This window comes from Melozone crissalis, unplaced genomic scaffold (assembly GCF_028551555.1).
Source record: "Melozone crissalis strain CALT ecotype California unplaced genomic scaffold, PUWL_Pcris_2 ptg000042l_1, whole genome shotgun sequence".
Lineage (NCBI taxonomy): Eukaryota > Metazoa > Chordata > Aves > Passeriformes > Passerellidae > Melozone > Melozone crissalis.
The window spans coordinates 29,940,780-29,960,131 of record NW_026535820.1 but is presented as its reverse complement, the minus strand read 5'-3'; positions in this window follow the sequence as shown (position 1 = coordinate 29,960,131).

The following is a 19,352-nucleotide window of genomic DNA, read 5'->3' as shown; positions in this document are numbered from 1 at the left end:
AAGGGAAGGCTTGGGGTTGCTGTGGTGGATGGCTCTCCAGCAACAGGCAAAGACAGTGATTCTGTACAGGCTCTGTCAGCCTCGTCTCCTTCCCCATTCCAGGTTGCTACATTCAATATGTACTTCCAGGGGTAGGCAGATACCTGTGGATTGGCTTGGTTTGGTTTGCTTTGTTTAATTACCCCCAGCAGCTCATTCAATACAGGGAAAAATTGCAGTCTTATTGTAATGGAGTGTTTTCTGGGCAGTATAAATTATTTTTCTTAGCCAGGATTTCGTGAAATTCTGAAATTAATCCTTTTATAGAATTAATTTTTTAAAGTAACCCTTATTGTATTGTGTTAGCAAAACTAGGGCTGTTTGACAATATTTAATAAAGATATTAAAAGAAAGAAAAAATGTCTTTCTTCTGTTCAAAAATATTTTCAAATAATGTGACCAGACTGAATGTGTGGGAGGTGCCACCTGGCAATCTATGAAAGAAGGAAGTCAGACTTGGTCGTCTTCCACTGCAGAAACTTTTGCCAAGGTATACAATTCTAAGTGTTTTATGAAACATTGTTTTGTCAGCTTGCTTTGGTAAGCAAAATCTCTCTGTTGATTTAGCATCTGGTTGAGTAAAAAAGTAGAATCCAATAGCACATCAGGTAATGCTGACTTTGGTATCTAGTGTTCCCATCTAATACTGCAGAGAATGTACATCCTTAAAATCAGCACCTGTCACAAGATCATTTGTTCTCGTGGCACTTCTGTTATTATCAGATATGAAAGTGGCCAAGATAATAGTCACAAACTTACCTGTCACCAAGGTACCCTTAATGGAGCTGAGGGACACTGAATCAGACATAGCTTAAGCCACCTTCTCCTTTCCTTTGCATTCTTAGGTACTTTTTTCATCCCTGCATAATTTAAAGCCTTCTCTTCCTTTGAATTAAGAGGAAAGAGGAAATGGTTTGGATTCTTCAGGCCCAAAATGTCTCTGCCCTCTGGTTGAACAGCCTTAAGACACCTCAGAATCCACTATGCCACACTACAACCTACAAAGGGAAACCTGGGCAATGTGTTTCACTACACTGTCTCATCAGAGACACACAAGGAGAAACACAGTTACCTGGAAGTGTTTTGTAAACATCTCATGACTATTGTGAACAGTCATCAGCCTGCCCCAGCTTGGCCTGAGTCAATCAAAATGCTGCAAAATCCCACCCTTGCCAAAGGAGGACCTATCCACTGACCTCATCTCTGGAGAGTGGATGGGAGGTGACTTTGCTGCAGCCAGTGAAGTGCAGCCTGTGGCTGATGCCCTCATTCCTGGGACAGGGAGCAAATGGGAATACCTGTGTGATCAGAACAGAAGTCCCAGCTGCCCATTTCTCTCTGAGAGCCAGAGGAGGGGGCTGGGCTGAAAGTGTGAGTGCAGTAACATATGTGGTTCACAAAAGGCTTCCTGACACACTATCTCATTCAGTCTTACCCTCAGAACATGGAAAATATATAGCTTAGGTCTGAAGGCTAGTCCTAAGGGGTAGGATCTTCTTTGGCCTCACTGAACATGAGCCCTCTGAATGAGACTCCAAATCTGCCTAGGAGGTAACAAGGGAATCAGCTGAAGTTCATGAAGTGTTCAGACTGAATAATTCCTGAATGACCTGGAGCCACCATCAGCAATCTCTCATCCCTACTTCTGAACCAGCTGGATGCATATAGGGAGAATGTTGTCAACATGTGAAAAAATGTTTTCAAATAAACTTGGTTTTGGAGGCTCCGGGCACTGGCAGAAGAATCCAAATCATTAACTTAGTCTGTCAGAGTCTGTACCAGGGCTTCCAAAGCTCAGTGCTGGTTAAACTCTCCTCCTGCAGCTCTGCAGCTTCCTTCCACTCAGGAGCTGTGTTGTTGCTGTCATATCATCTCTGTGAACACAGCACCTCACAAGAACTAAGGACAATTAGAAAATTTGTCATCACATTTGCATATAAGTATAAAGGTTTAGCTATAAAGCTGCATTAGGGGTGAAGGGTCTGGAGCACAACTGTTATGAGGAGGGGCTGAGGGAGAAAACGAGGCTCAGGGAAGAGTTTATTGCTCTCTACAACCACCTGAAAGGAGAAAATGGCCTCAAGTTGCACCAGGAGAGGTTTAGATTGGATATTACACTGGAACACACTGCCCAGGGAAGTGGTGGAGCCTGGAGATGTGTAGAAGTAGCACTTGGGGATATGGCTTAGTGATAGACTTGGCAGTGCTGGGTTAATAGTTGGACCTGTTTATCTTAGAAGTCTTTTCCAACCTACTTTTTTTTTGGTTTTTTTTGGTTTTTTTTTTTTTGTAATTCACAAAGCTTGTCTGAAAGATTAGGGGCTAGACCAGCAATTAGCACAGTCAACAGAAGTAAGTGAGCGAGTGGGAGTGATTTTTCTTCCATAATGCAGATGCATTTGAGTTCTGCAGATGCCTCTTTTGCAAGTGGCATTGCCTGTTTCTTGCAATATCCTCCTTTAAAGAGAAAGCATCATCCTCCAGGCTGCATTTGCAAAGATGCATGGCTTGGATGTATCTTACAATACGAAACTGGCATAATTACTTTGCTTCTAGCCAAGTCTATGGACAAAGCAACCCAAAGTCTTGTACTTTCAGGAGTAAAAATAGGTTTACATTATTTCTACTGTTCTTGGTTTGACAAAATGCCATATGCCTCCAGTCACTGTGAAGCTTATTAGAATAAGGATAAAAATTGAATCCAGAATACAGTCGATTAAGCCAGTCTCTAAGTAGGAAGTTTCCTTTCCAATAAATCCATTGAGATTTTTGTCTTTCTTTAATTCAGCAGTATAGTCACAATCACTAGAAGTGGTAAAGCAGGTTGAGTAATTTTAACAAAAAGTTTAAAAATCCAGCATAACTTTGTATTTTTATCTTCTGTTCTAGTTTCCAGACACATGAGGAAGGCACCAAGTAAATCCTGGCCTTGAGTTGATTGCAATGTTGACCTATAACTTAGCCTGAGGTTGTAATACTGCTTTATAACCTGCTTGATCCAGTTCACCCCCTTTACTGTTACAGACAAATGATGGCCCACTGGCTAAGGCACAAAGTGAGAGTAACTCAGTTTAGTTCTCTGCTTTGCCCTGGTCCAGACAAAGTCACGTGGTGGAAAAGCCTTTGAGGGATTTCACTCCTCTTTTGCAACTCCTAACCTCCATTCATTTCCAAAACACAGGTCAGACATCTCAGAGGATTTCAACATTGAGATTTTAGCAGCAGTTCTTCCCCTCTGAGAGGAAGGATTATAACTCCTCCCTCTCTCACAATAAGGAATTCATAAATCTGTGGAACACTAGTGAATTGCAGTGATGGGCTTAGTGACCACTCTTCAGGCACAAAATTAGGCAGAAACTGTTACGAGTAAATAAAGTTGTTTTTCTGTACAAAAAGCTGTGGAAATTCAGTTGGAATCTCAAAAATTTTGTTTTCCACAGATGTGGAACTAATCCATAAAAGGATTTTAGTAGCGAGTATTGCTTTGGTGTCTATGTAAAAAATTTCCCTCATCTGCAACAGCATGTGCACACCTTAAAGGTTCTTTCCAACCAAAGTGATACCATGAGTTTGGCTTTTTCATGTGGGTGTTCTAGAGGTAACTACTTTTCAATAATTCCAAGTGGGCAGCACAGGAGGAGCCCTCTGAGCCAACCATTACACAAACACACAATAACAGAGCTCATGGGGTAGATGTCTTCTGTTTAAATCTGCAGATAATTGCCTCATCCCCTTACCTGGAGTCTACCAGCTGTAAGGATTTTGCATTCCTTGGGGTGAAAGGTAGAGCAGGAATTCCAGCCTTAGCCCAGCTCTTGTGGGCAGTGCCCTCAGAATAGCAAATGCACCCTGCTGCTGCTGCCAACCAGCACCAGACATCACACAGAGCTCATCAGTCTGTTTAGAGACAAGCCTTCTAACCTGAAGTGTGGTTTAGAAAAACTGTTCCCCAGTGTTCTTGGCTTCAGATGGAGATAATCCAGCAGTAAAGTATACTCCAGTAGTAAAGACTGGCCATTTTCAAAAGAGCTTTACAGAACATAGTAGGAAGGATCTGCAGGTATATATATAATTTAGCTTTTTAATGATGTATGCCTTTAAAATGGACAGGGAAAGAGACTCCCTCCAATAAGAACTTCTTTCAATTACTATTTATACTTTTAGCAATATTGGAAAGTAAGATGATAATACTGTGCAGTTTGATATCATGATAAACCAGAAAAAAAATCATAATAATTCTCAAAATTCTCATAAATTCTCTAATAATAATTCTTATAGTAAAAGAAACTAACAAAATTCTCATATATTTCCAGATAACTAGTTGCATATTGCTGCCTGCTAAACATTCTTCCATCTGAATATACATATTTGATCTCACAGTAAAGCATAATAACCACATGTCTTTTCTGTACAGCTCCAAAACAGAAAGTATCCTGAATCCTGTGGGTTGCATTTTGAATACCTATTTCAAAAAGAAAAACAATTCATGCTTTCTTTGTTGACACATTGCACAAGTCAGGTGTCAAGACTATTATTCCCTGCCAATATATTTTCACTTTATAAAATTGATGAAGATACAGAAGGAAAATAAATAGGGCAATAACTGCATGATATAATTTAGTGTAAACAGCAAAATGAGCTTCTTATTTGCAGCTTCCCATGGGACATGAGTACTGACAGGCAGTTTCCCCTTGTTTTTAAAGTAGAAAATGAAAAAGGAGGGTTGGAGAGGCACCAGTTACTAATCTGCAGAGCAGCCAGTAAGGTAAAAACAGATGGGGACCTGGTTCAGAGGATTGGTAACAGGATATGGTACCTTCTTCTTCTAAGTTACTGATTTTTATCAAATTCAGGCTGTCAGCCACTGAAAATTGTGGTATACCATTAAATGTACGTTCAGTGGTGTTTATCAAAAGGGCTGTTGGTTGCAGTCCAGTTTCTTGTGGTTCCAGGACCGGCTGAAGTGGCACCCCAGGGTTATTCCAGCAGAGACACTAAGCGTTGGGTACAGAGAATAAAATTCCCACCCAAATTAAATCTCAATCTCCCAGCAAGAAGAGGAGATGGAGCAGAGCTGCCACCACACTGCTGACTTTGCTACACCTGTTTTCTGACCAGACAGGAGTTGTTTTCAGCTACAGACTTTCAGTACCTTTTACAGACAGATCTTTCAATGTAGCATTCTCTGATGATGATGGTGATGATGATGATGATGGTGGTGAAGATGAGATGAGATGCGTAATTTATTCTGTTCCTAATGTGAGAACTGCTTCCAGGAAGCAGTTCCTGGGCACCACGCTGTCCCTTCTCTACCCTTCCCTCTATTTTCTTCCCAGTCTTTCCCTTTTTTCTATATTGTTCTGGTCTACTGACACACTCTTTATTTCAAGCAATCAATAGAGGATATGAATTAACATCTTTGCTTCTGCCATTAAAATTATCTAGGTTTTGTCTTGTGCACAGTTCTTTTCCTTTGTCTCACTTCATCCTGCCATCTTTGCCCCGAGAGAGCTTAAAGCTTTTAGGTTTCATCAGGAGGGCTGTGGGCAGAGGTGGTGGTTCAGAGGATGCTCTGGTGTCTGCAGACCAGCTGGGAACAGATTCTCACTGGGATAGGCAGGCACTCATCCCCCCCACTGTCTGTGCCTTGGGGACATTGCTCTCTAAAGTGGCAAGCCTAAAACATGCAGAGAAATACTTCTATCTGCATGAGAAACACCACAGGAATGAAGAGCTCAAATAAGGAGTTTATTTTAAGTATTAGTGGCCTTGCATCTGTTAAAATTCTTTATATGAGTTCTGTCCTCTTTTTTCTTTTCTTTTTTTTTTTTTTTTTTGTTCTTCTCCCAGGGCTTTGGAATGAAGAAAGTATACGCACCTCACACCAGGCTGGGGGTCTCATGCCTGGTTAGTGGCTAGTACCCTAATCTCATCTCAAACCCCAGCATGCTGAGTAAGTCAAAGAAGGTGCTCAGAATACCTGAGAAATAAATAGCAATTGTTATTCCAGTTCAGCAAAGATGATTTTTCATTCCCTAAGTGACTTGGTGTTTTGAAGAGATAGATCATAAAAGGAGAGCAAAGGTAAAACTTTTCAGTCTCTTCTTAGTGATGAATCTACACTGGCCAAGATGTAGACTAGCTGGAAAAGCAACAAAAACTAGATTCTCCCCTCCATCTTTTCATTTTTAAAATAACTTTACATTTAAAACTGAAGAAAAAAAATTAATGTCCCACTGTCTCTCTTTCCCATCTCTCACTCCTCACTGTTTTTAAACATACTATAAAGTTAATCCAAGAATTCAGTAGTGATTTAAATTCTTATAATATCCACTAATAATTACCATTCTGCTACTATTCAGGAATTCCATCTATTTTTGTCAATGACAGAATAGGCAGAAACACATAAAGTAAACAGAGTCAAGTCTGATTAGAGAAGCAGGCACTGAGTTTCATTTCCCAAGGACATTACATTTGTAAAATTAGTATCTGAGAAAGATTTGAAATGTCTTCAAACTGGAAAACTAATAAGAGATTTTTTTTTCATATTTTTTTGTAGAGTTAATACTTCTGGAAATGAATTATTCAACATTTCTTTAATGCTTGAAAAGATAAAGAATATCCTTTTAGCTTTGCAGATATGGGGCAGCAGAATATCTACTCCTATAGAAATAAAAAATGTACCTATTTTCTTACTGTTTCCACAATCTGTGTGACACCTGCATATCAGATAAAAATTCCTTCAGATATGCATTTTGATATGCAAAGATTGCTAATTGTCCTTGTAAGATACATTGTATCATTATGCAGGATATAATAGAAAATACAAGACTTTCTACAGCATTTTAAAACTAACTGGGAAATGTAATAATGAACTTAAATGCAATTTTACAAAAGATTATGTTTTTTCCAGACATCAATTAAAACACTAGGGAAAGCATTTCATTTTTCATTGCTTCCTTTAGCTTTTTTACAGTAATTTTCTGCAGCAGACCTGTTTCCTGAGAGCTTAATTTTTAAAAATTTTCTTGTGTTTTATTATTGATGCTAAAGTTAGGCTAAAAATAATTGATTAATTTCTAATTATCATTGCTTCAGACAGCATGATGGTACAGATTTAGTACTCATACCCTCTGGATTAATTATGAAGCCTTGAATCTCAAAGAATGTGTACAGCTGGTAACAGGGAATCAAGAAGACAACACACTGTAAAGGATAATGCAAGAAACAGAAAAAGAACTGCATAATGACTGCAGTTTTACTTAGCAAAGGTGTGTGCAAACAATTGCTTTTACTTTGAATACCTGTTGTGGGTGCACTGGAAGCTTTGGATGTTTCTATAAAAATCAAAGCAAAACAAAGTTTATATTTGGTGATCTTGGGTTATGGCCTCAGTTTTGCTCTGAGAAGCAAATTATCACACATTATGCATTATGTCAGTGTAAATATGTATTGGCTTAGGTAAATTTGAGGGAACCTTTTTATGTATCTAGGATTTCAAGGTTATAATGAAGAAACAAACCATGGTATTCTGAAGCATCATGACATCTCTGACCAAGGGAGCTGCTTATTATTGACTCTGAATATGCCCATATAATATATCCAAGGTATAAAACTTCCTGTACACATGCAGCAGAGATAGAGACAGAGATAAATGCAATGCTTTCATCTTCTTAGAAGCATGGACTTTACTTAGATGTATATTGAGCTTTCCAGATGAAAGTCACCGCAGACATAAGGAGCAAAAGTTCATTGAAGGGAAGGCAAGGCACACAAGCCTGGGGTGCTCCCAGCTCTGCCTCTGATTCACCTTCTGGCCCCACATTAGGAGCTTTGCATCCTCAGATGTTTTTCTTAACTGTTTAATGAGCATTTCTGATATTTGACTACATATTAGAGGTGCCTAAAGGTCACTGTACAGGAGTAATAAGTTTTTCGGCTGCCAAGTCTTTATTGCCAACTCTTCTCTGGAACACTTAACGGTGTTCAATGAACTCATGGCAGAACAGGGCTAGTGAGCAAGACAGGACACCTGGAATACTGAATAGATAAGATGAATTAATGGGAAATTTAGATTAAAACTGAGCTAAAGAAGGAAAACCATAAAAGAGGAACGGAAAGGAGCTGAGAAAAAAAGGGGTCAGTAGAGATGGGAACAGGAAATGAAAACCACACCTCACATCTTGCGAAGAGTAATCCTTTCAGGATGGCATTATCCACAGACTATTATCATGGATTCACTGTTGGAACTAAGGTACATCCTTGTGGTAGGCAACTACCCAAAGAAAACCACAAGTGCCTCATCATCCTGCTGATGATTTGCCATTACCTTCAGCAGGTGAGGTGCAGGTGAAACACTTCAGGTCAGACACTGATGGTGCTGAAATCTCACAACAGTGGGAAACCAATATGAAAGAATTCACATTGGCATGGCCCATCTCTGTGGATCACTAAAGGTTTGAGTTGTGGCTTTTTAAAAAATAGGACAACAAATTTGAGTTTCACAGTACATTTTTGTATAGTTTTTAACTTGTGTACTGGTTAATGTTAATTAGGTTTAGATTCTTTCTTACAGGATAGTTTCCTTGCAGGTAAAAGCAACAATAACTGATGAGAATATAAAAAGAAAAAAATTCATATATTGACTCCATCATTTTCTCCAGTGTGAAACAATGATATCATGCTTTGCTACAGCCTAAATCAGATTATTTTTCCTATTTCACCAAATTATATGGTTTATAGAGCTATCATCAAGATGGAGAAGTATATGTAAACTGGCTATCAGGCACAGAATAAACCATATTTTGTCTTCCAGTAAACACTTAAGCCTCAAACTATCCGATTATCACCAACAGGGAAAAATGCGAAGTTCTTGACAAGTTAGTAAAAGCATCTGGCAAAGGATGGAGATTTTTAATTTTTAATTTAAAGACCAACTATCATTCTTACTAAAAATATCTTGAAACAATCAGGTGATCTTCAACACTCCAGATGGGTTAAAATTTTCCGCAGAAAGCTTTTACCAGTCTGCAGTAATCTGTCATGACTCTGCTCAATATGAATAGTGTGGATGAAAAATGTGTGGTTTATTTGTTCACATACAAAATGTGTAAATAAGGAAGCAGAGAAGAATGTGTGGGCATGTGTTTTTATCAAACTTTCCTTGCTCATACACAAAGATTATGGTCTTGAATATGGCATGCAGCCCTAGTGAGTAAAATGTCTAGGATTCATTTCATAGGAACTCAATGACTTACTCATTTCCTACCTTTGCCTATGCAGGGTCCAGAGATGCCTCTATATCCATTTGATGACCACAGTAAAAGGAAATTAATTTTTGGTATTTCCAGCAATCTCAGGTGAGGAAGAATGTCATTACTCCTAAGTCCTTATTGCACACAAGTCAAGATCTGCTTTCATGTAAATAACAATAGCTAAACCAAAGTCTCAGTAATTTTTTTGTCTCTAAGTCTCCCTTTCCTTTTCATAGGAATATCATAGAATATCTCCAGTTGGAAGGGATATATTCTAGACCCTTCTTCTTCTATCCTGAATTTAAAATTGTATGTCCATGCACCTAAGAAACACTTTTTATTCAATCCTATCCATCTAAGATTCATTTCCATTGTTTCATACAATCTTGAAGACAATGCTTGTCTCTGCATTAATTTAATTGACAAATCATTAGAATGACATATGTTAATTTGAAAGCAAGGAATATGAACTAGGTGTATTTTTAACTTAGCTTACACGTCTAGAATGTGCCATGCTAAGAAAGGCTTTTTTAGATCTCAGAGAGAACTTTTAAACCTTAGATGCCAAAGCCTGTATTTTGACCCTGAAAGAAAAAGCTTCTGTTACTCCAGCTCAGGACAGGGAGGTTGATGCAGGTAATTCTATTTGGATGTCCAAAAGCTGATTTAGGAGGGGAGCATTCAGCATGCTGGGCACAGCTGTGTTAGCAAGGCCTGTTAGACAAGGGAAGGAGAACTGTGGTGTCTCTTACAGCTTTGGAGAAAAGCTGGTACATCATTCACACCCTGCAGCAGCCCCTGGCACCAAGTAGGTGCTGCAGGGCTGTGTCAGTGGCAGAGGCTGAGCTCTAGTGCGTCGGATAATAAGCCCTGTGCAAAAGCAGATTTTTGCTGGGTAAAAAGGATGATTTCTGCCTTAATGAGAGCACACCTTCATGGTTATCAAGGGAGTTTATAAAGCAAGCTAACAAATCCTGGTGTCTTTCCCTTGTGAATCAGGTTCTTAGGAGGGAGAATTCACTTTATCTGCCTAAATACTTCATTCAGCATCATGTGTTCTTAACGGTGCTTGTTCCCTGCCCACTCCTGGCTAGTCTCTTACTCTGCAGACTGGATTTAAGGGCAGGGTGCTTATGCCCTTAGGAGAGCAGGAGCTGAGCACTGAGACACCTGCCAGAGCCCATCCTTCTGTCTCCTGACTCGCACATGCACTCTGTGGGCACCACAAATGCCCTTCCCTGCCACACGTGGTGCAGTGCCAGGGAAGGCAGGTGCAATATTTTGAGTGATCTTTACCCATGGACTTCCCTTCACTGAAAAGCATTGCGCTTCACATCATTTCAGCATGGGCAGGCTTTTCCTCCACATGAGCTTTTGAAAGTCTAGTCTCCTCTTGATGATAAAGGACAAGTGCAGTAATCAAAGCAAAGGGAAGGAAAAGAGTTAAGAGGCATCATTAAGGTTTACTAGGATTTGAGATTTAAACTCTCTTTTTAATTAAAAAAAAACAAGCCAAAGAGTGTGACAGAGAGTGAAAACAGCCTTGTACCTAAAGCTGCTTGAAGGATGTACTAGAAAAACAACCAATAAAAGTCTTCCATTTCCCAGCTATGCCTTTCTAAGTGACCTTTGCTAAGACCTGTTGGCAGTCCCCAGGTCAAATCCCTGGCACTGACAGATAGACTTTCATAGTGTACATCATGATGGACACCAGAAAAGGAGGTGGAGAGAGACAGGAAAATCTATGGCCACTGCCTGTCATTGCAGAAGAAATCTCTGTATAAATTATGGCTACAACCTTGTAAAAAGTTTTGCCTTTGTTTTCCCATAGGGTTAGGTATTTTGTTAAATAATTGGGAATTAAGCACATGCAGTTTTTTAATATCCTAAGAATTCAGTACACATGCTGCAATGACGTGAAAGTGGGAATATTGGCAATTTTGCTTTTATGCTAGAATGTCATCTGCACACAGAACAATAGAAGTCCCTATCCTCTAACATCTGCTCAGGACAGGGTGATGATATGATGAGTCTTTGTCTGCTAACTCACACTGAAATCCACTTCATCCACAGTTTGAATAGGTGTCTACATAATGGATTGTGTAATTTCTGCTACTTCTTGGGTTTGTGGGAGCTAGTATGCCTTTGGAAATCAGCTTTGTTACACAATATACCAATCATAGGAAGGTCTGAAAATGAACCCTTTATTATCTGGACTGTATTAATATTAAATACTTATATATTGTTTAATGAAAATAAATATCTTGGTAATATTTTTCCTACCAGAGAAAGTAAATAGATGTATCTTCATTTACAATTTTATGTGAATTTTTAGGGAAATTATTGAGTGGGAGAGATTTCAATTTTATATTTCTTGCATAAAAAACCCCAACACAACAAACAAACAAGCTGCATGAGGTCAGTGAGGATTCTTCCTGTTGCTCCACCCATTCTCTTCATTGTCAGTGATATAACAGAAGTTTGTAGGAATATGCTTTGTAAGTGGGACTTTTTTCTAATAGTCAGGGTCTTGAACAAGTTGAAAAGCATGAAATTCTGCTGCATAAATTATCATTAACAATGTGGTTTATTTTTCTTTGGCAGTTGCAATTTTAATGTAATGTTCTGCTGAAATTCTGAGATTCAGTCAAGTTTTAACAAGCTACTGCTAGAAGATTACTTTTTATGCATTTTCTATTAAAATTCTTGATAAATGTTGCAAAGATTCTACCTGTGAGCTGTTTTTCACTCTCTAGCTGATATTAAATACTTGCCACCAGAGCTGGATTTTTGATGGTGATTTGTCACATGGTATTATTTCTGCTCCTATAGTGAATGAATGCAACCTTCATCAGGATCCTTGTCTGAAGCCTCACAAGAAATACATTTTGAAATGGAAGTCATCAGTATGTATGTACATAAAATTTTCCATAAAGATATACTGGTACTGTTTTCTTGCATTAATGTTTATGACAAGAGAATGCTACGGCTTTCAGCATGGGTGAAATGGATACATATTTTAATACTGAGCAAAATTTAATAGAAAAAGTTTGTGTTGTTCACCCAACTGTGTTTTGTTTTAGTCAGCATTTGTGCAGACAGAGCTACTCAGGAGCTTAAGAAAATCCCACAGACAAGGTTCCTGTGGCTCCAGTGGCCTTTGGCCCGGCCACTCTGGGTGGGAAGACAGGAATTCTGTGGGCTCTGGCATGCTCTCCTAAGAGCTTATGAAGGTACAGTTTTAGATCTGAAGGGGAAAAAACGGATTTTTTCTAACTTTTTTCTGGAACACTTTCTAACACCTTAAGCTAACAGGTTCCCAGCTTGCACCCAATCCTGGTTTATCGCTGTTCTTTAGGAGTTAAACAAACTGCAAAGCATTTTGTGCATGCAGTCTTCCTTTCTTTAACACAGCATGAAGTCAGCATGGTGACACTGGGGCAGCCTCCAGGGGTGCCAACCTGACCCCAGGCCCACCATCCAACTGCTGTAATGGGAGATGCTGGCACATCAGTGCCTCTGTGCACCCATTGGCCTCGAATGAGCGCAGAAAGGTGGTCAGCGATTCTATGAACACGGCCCTGACCCACCCTCTGAGCGTTACACTCCTTCCAGCTTTTCTGGTGATTCTGTACAGCCAATCTTAGACCACTCAGCTCAAACCTCAGCAGGGTCTTGCAGGTGTGGATGAAGGAGTTTGATAATAAAGCTTGTAGAAAGAGAGTACCATGAAAAGAAATCTCCCCAGTGGCTCTTCCCATATCACATAAATGGCCATGCAAACCTTAACCACCCTGGGAGCCCAGAAGGAATGTGATCCGTGCTGTCTGTGACCCCAGTCACCCTCCCACACTACAGTTTCCATGAAAAATCAGTTTTTACCAAGATGGCTGTTCCCAGGATGTATTCCTGGGAGAGCAGACCACCCTGTCACAGAGGTAGCTGCCTGTGAGTCAGTTCTCCTGCCTGTTATTCCAGGTGGACCCAGGGGGTTTCTGTGTTATCCTGGGAGGGTGGGTGGGTGCCTGGCCAGGGGAGCCTGACTGAGAGAGGAGGGTGGAAAAGCCTGCAGCATCCATCCACATGAGGATCTGCTGTGAATATCTGACCCATTCCTGTAAATTGTCTTCACATGTGAAAACAATTAATGCTTCATCTATAGGTTTTGCATATGTAGCAGCCAGAAAAAGGTTGTGTGCCAGGTTTGAGTTTGATTTGAGGGAGGAGTGGAATCTGAGAGCCGTAGATGCTGTTTGAAAGCTTTCCTCTAAAGTACTGATGATAATGAATGATGTAAGTCATTCCTTCGGACTGATGATTAATCCTAATGAATATGTTGCATACGTATGTTTCACGGCTGTCATTAAGCTTCCATTTTAACTGCTCTTTCCCTTTACCCACTCCCACCCATGCCTGCAATCTGCAAACTCTTATTCCCTGTAGGTATTTTGATAGAGAAACAGACAGGTAACGATCCCGATGTCAGACTGTAAGCCATGCAACTGTCAGTTCATATTGTGTCTGACAGCCATTGACAGCTTGCTTCTTCAATTTTACTAAGATTAATATTCTTCACATGTTTTATTTATATTTACTGATCTTGCTGCAGTGAATTCTTAAAGAGGCGTTTTCATGTTAAAAACCCCTGTTAAAAATCAAATCTGCATTTTCTTCAAAATTTGGGTTTAAATTTCATAATACTGCTTGCAGAATTTTTGCATGTTGCTAATGGTACGATCCCATGAACAATGCTTTATCCATACAGTGGTCAATAAGGCTTATTCCTATAAACCCCCAGGATCATCATCTGGGAACCTTCTCATCCCTGGAAACACATTCACACGTGGTTAACTTGACACAAGGCTGTAGTTTCACAGAAGACAACTGCTCAGATGCATAAAATTATTCACATGTGCAAGCATTTGAAAGATCCAATTTCTGTAAGAGTAACATTGTCACCAGAGTAATGCTACTGAGCTTCAAAATATTCACACCATTAAATGCCTGCAAGATTAGACTTTGGGCTCTGTGGTGAAACTCTTGTACTGTTCTGTCCATCTGAGGCAGCTCACCATCTCTCTGGATGCTTGAATTGAAATAGAAACACATTGGGATGCTGAAATTGTGAATATGATCAGGGAAATTACACATAAGCCAAAAGAATTTTAAACAAGACAGAAATACTTGGAAATTTGGGGAAAAAATTACAATTTTATGTTTTTTTTATACAAACAACAATAGGGTATTTAGCTAATTTATATGAAAATAATGTTTAAAATATGCCAAATTTATATCTGTGCATATAAATATATAATTTTACATTGTGTAAATACAAAGACAAAAGCTTAAACTTGATTCCTATGGTATATCTTTTTTAAAAGGCATTAGTCAAATCTCCCACTCCTCACTCAAAGATTCTGATCATGTGTCCTATCTGAGTGCAGGTTGACTTATTTGACTCAATTTAAGGAAATTCCCATCTTCCCACACTTATTAATCGGAAAATTTCCACTTCAGGACTCCTTTTAACCTCTCTGATCTTTCAAATTGCATGTCTCTTAACTTCAAGAATTAGCCAATTCTGACTTCATCTAGCCATGAGATTACAGTGGTGGTTAATCTTTTTTTTTCCCTTCCTTTCTCTCCAAATCTGTAACATCATGTTTTTCCTATTGCCATGGCAATGCAGCTAAGTATACACAAAAATGCAACAAGCCAAGTGCATGTAAAAAAGTTTGCACAAAGACAGAATTGCTAACTAAACAAGGGGCATTGCTGATCCATGGCTCCTGCAGGGATATTAGAGGTGGGGGAGAATCCCTTTTTATCGACTCTCATTACCAAGGAAAGTGAAAACACCAACAGGGACACAAGACATACCAGCATTTCCAGCCCAGTTGCAGGAAGGGATATCAGCATCAAGTAGGACCAGCAACATGGAAGTGTGAAGTTTCCTTCAGATCATACAGAGCTCCAGCAGCCTCTAATGAAAATAGGGGGGATTTAGCACTCCTTCACCAAAAATAACCCTGCCCTGGACCTTGGAGAGGGGGCACATTGCAAACTTAGAAACACTGGCACAAACAATCAGGGGCACAGAAAAATCAATGAATCAGTGAAAAGCCCCTCCATTTGGCCTAATAATTCTCTCCATATGATTACATGTGAAATTAATAATAATTAATCCTTCACTGACAAATCAAGACCACTTTTTAGCCTAAATAATTGTAATAAAGTAGTTAAAAGAGAAATGCCTTTGATTTTTCCTAATGTAAGAGGAAAAAATAGATGAACAAGCTGTAGTTTCTTATTTTTTAAAATTTGATTTCATTTACATTTTGTTAATGAATTATTTTTTACGGAGAAGAGGTTTGTCTTATTTAAAACAAAAGAAATGCTGATTGCTCTCCTAGGGATATTATAAGAATGTCAAGGAAAGCCATAAATATTTTATAAAGACTGATAATAGAGTTTTCTGTGCTAAGGAAAAGTCAATGATTTTTGAAAAGGGATACATAATGATTTTCTGACTAACTGCAAAAATGAGATGGCAGTAATTTTAGTATTAGCTAATAAATATTGACATTTGTATTTCAATGAGTGTAATCAGGCTTTGGTTGGATATGAAAAGTCATGATTTTTTCATCACTATTATTATAAAAGCTTGACTATTTCCACCAAAGATATTAAACAATCTTTGCAGGAAGCCTCAATAACTTTGCAGAATAAATCCAGTAAGATTATGCAAGAAATTACATGTGCTCTCTGCATCATATTGAGAGCTCATCTATTTTGCTCTCTCACTTAAAAACAACATTGTGCAACAGGCATCCTCACACAAAAGCAGTCTGCATGCAAAATGATCTGGTTAAAATGACAGCTTTGGGCATATAGGTAACCTGATGCCCTCAGCATACTTTACCTTGCTTTATCTAATAGCTATTCCAATTTACCAGTTGGGGGGGAAAAAAAGACCTAGAAAACCCCCTGGAGGTCACTCACAGTCAAATGTCAGCTGTTATTCATGTTGGTAGCCTATTATTGCAGAGACAATCAAAAAAGTCATTATTCTGTGATGACTTCTGAGTTTTTCAAAAGCTTTTGCCCCCAAAGTTGCCACCCTTCCACCAAAGCCAAAATCCCAAACTGGTTTCAGAACTGCTGCATTTCTGGTGAAGGATCCCCCCTGGGATACCTGGTATTTGATGAATTAAAAATGACATCATTCTTGTTGGCTTTAGGGCTGATAATTACTGTCTGCTGAGAGCACACAGCAGTGAATGTGGCAGAGGGAGCGAGCTGAAACCCAGGGCTTTGGCTACAAGTTCATCAGCAGACAGGCCTGAAACAAACAGACCAGATTGTAAAATTGACTTGTTTTCACAACACAGACAATTTTCAACAGAAGATTCTGGACCAGTGATACGGTTTCCTCACAAAACAGCCCCAGTTTCCAAGCAATGTGTTTTTCAGGGCAGCACATCTGTCTCCTTGGTTGTCCACTCTTCAAAAGTCTCTCCGATGGTACTCAGTGAGATGGCCTGGGAAGAGGGCTGGCTGAAAAATAGCCTGTTTTGGATAATCTTTAGCTGGATTAATTTCTTGATCCAGGTGAAATTTTAAAAAATTAGCCATAGGAATGGGAAAAGTGAAGCTGGCTAGTATAAGAAATGCTGCTCGCTGATGGGGAGCCACGACCCTGTCTCTGTGAGCACCATCCTCACCTTGGACTTGGCAACATATTTCCAGACCTTGCCCTTTTGCTGGCCCTGGTGCTCCCCTGACCTCTCTGTGACTCAATTTAAAGTCTGAAATCAACTGAAAAGTAACACAGAAAAAAAAAAAAAAAAAAAGGAAAAAGGAAAAAGAAAAAGGCTATTTGTTTAAATTGGCTCAATAAGGGGTCAGATAAGCAGCAGTGCCACTGCACTTCTGTGCATCAGCAACATGTGGCATAGCCCAGGGAAAAGGGAGGAGCCTCACTAGCTTGACCAATTTAAACTGTCTTGAAACAGCTCTCTGGATATCTTGCCAGGGGCTGTGTAATTGAAAGAGGAGCATTTCTGCATCACAATGTTTAGTCCTGGCTAATTTTAAAACATCATGTAAAAAGGCTTCCTTCCTTTAAAAGCACGGGACTCGTGACCCTTCCTTTTATAAATACACACGCACACACAGATACACAGAGTATAAATTAATCTGGAAAATGTGTTGATTTATAAGAGGAGGGAACAGAGGCAAGAGGAAATCTAAACAACCTCATTTAGTCTTGGCAATATCAAGAATGCCAAGGCTAGCTTTCCCCTGCTTCTGGACGAGGAGGTTGGAAGCTTTTGAGGGAGGGACTGGGATTATATTATGAGGTTTTTCACAGTTTAGATAAACTGAGGGTGATGCTGGAATTTTAAGGAAAGGTTTTTTCCTTCTATACGATTTTGCATGCTGAAGTTTAACAGCTGTTGCAAGCAAAAAGAAAACATATTTTTCCCACTACATCTTTTGATTTCACCAGATGAACTGAGTTTCTTTGGTATTATTTCTTTTTAAGAAAATTCAGAAAACCAGGCAGTTAAACTTAACCCAGATATAACTCTGCTGATTCAAACTTACATTAAAACAAAGGTCAGTTTTGGCCAAACCTTTTAATTGCTCATGACCCCATTATTTTCTGTCCCCCTTTCCTCCCTCCTTAACGGGTTGTCCCATTGTTTCACTAGGGATTGAAGTCAGATTTACTGGCTGGCAAATACAAGGATTGCTCTTTTGCCCCTTTGCCCCATTCCCTGATTTGAAAAATAACAGGAGAGGGGATGGGTGTAGGGAGAAGCCTCAGAGGGGTTTGTTTGTTTATTTTTTCCCAGCATCCCTGTAGGCTGCTAGCGTTATACTGTGAGATTTTCGGGAAAAATGGGGACTGCACTTTCCTGGGACAGTGTAAACCTCCAATTGCCCTGTGAACTCTCCCATTTGATTTTATTAGATTTGTTTTCCCCAATTTTTATCATTTTTATACATATTTGTCCTCACATGATATTTTTGCTGTCAGCTAGAGCAACAAGCAGGTTGTTATCAGCCCGTGAGCCCCACGATGGGGAGCAGGAGTGGGCAGCACCCAGCAGGCAGTGTCCCCTCCCGTGTCACCGAGTCCCCTGCTCCACAGGGGGACTGATTCACTCCCTAAAGACACAGAGTTCCCCCTGGGCCCTCCTCCCCGGTCAGACTTTGCTCTGGTGTGCGTGCAGCCGCTTGCTCTGGTTTATGGCTGTGGGCAGAGGCCGTGGGGGCCGTGCCGGGTCAGCATGTCCTGCACCTCCCCTGTCCAGCAGAACCCAGCTGGGGGATGCTGCCAGCCCCAGGAGCTGCTGCTCACCCACACAGCGGGGTATGCTTGGGTTTGGTTGTGGTAAATTATTCTACCCACAGATTTCCCGCCTCAGAGGTCCCCTCTGGGGGTTTGTAGCATCATAAGATAGCACTGGCTGTGATTGAATCTGACCCTCTATTTATGTCCAAACTGCAGTAAAGCTGCAGACAAACATAAATAACACATGCTTGCACCTCCTCTGCTGTGCTGTGATTCCAGAATTGCTGAAACTGGTGTCTGAGCACTTCAAACCCTGCTTTTATAGAATTTGAAATGCATCCATCAAATTGCAGCTTTTGCTGAACCTGTCAAGAAGCGTTTCTGCCCCAAATGGAAACTGTCCAAAAAATTATGCATGGCCATTTTAAAGTTATGCAAGGTTAGGAAACGCAAACAAAACAAGCCAAAACAAAAGAGGGGCAATTGAATGACTGCAGGACAAAATTGTGAGCTAGGAGAGTCCATCCCCTTCAATTATGCCCACTTAGGCACGTGAAATCAGGGCAGTGGTGAGTTGCATGAGGATGAGGTGGGGGTCATCCCCTTAACCACAGAAATTTGGATTCCAGTTTTATAAGTGTTTTGAATCCTGATGCCATTTTAGGCTAATAGCTGGGGTTAAAATAAAATGCTTCATTGAACTAGGTGGGTGTGTGAAATGGTTCTTTCTATATCTGCTGCTCTGGGGAAAAACA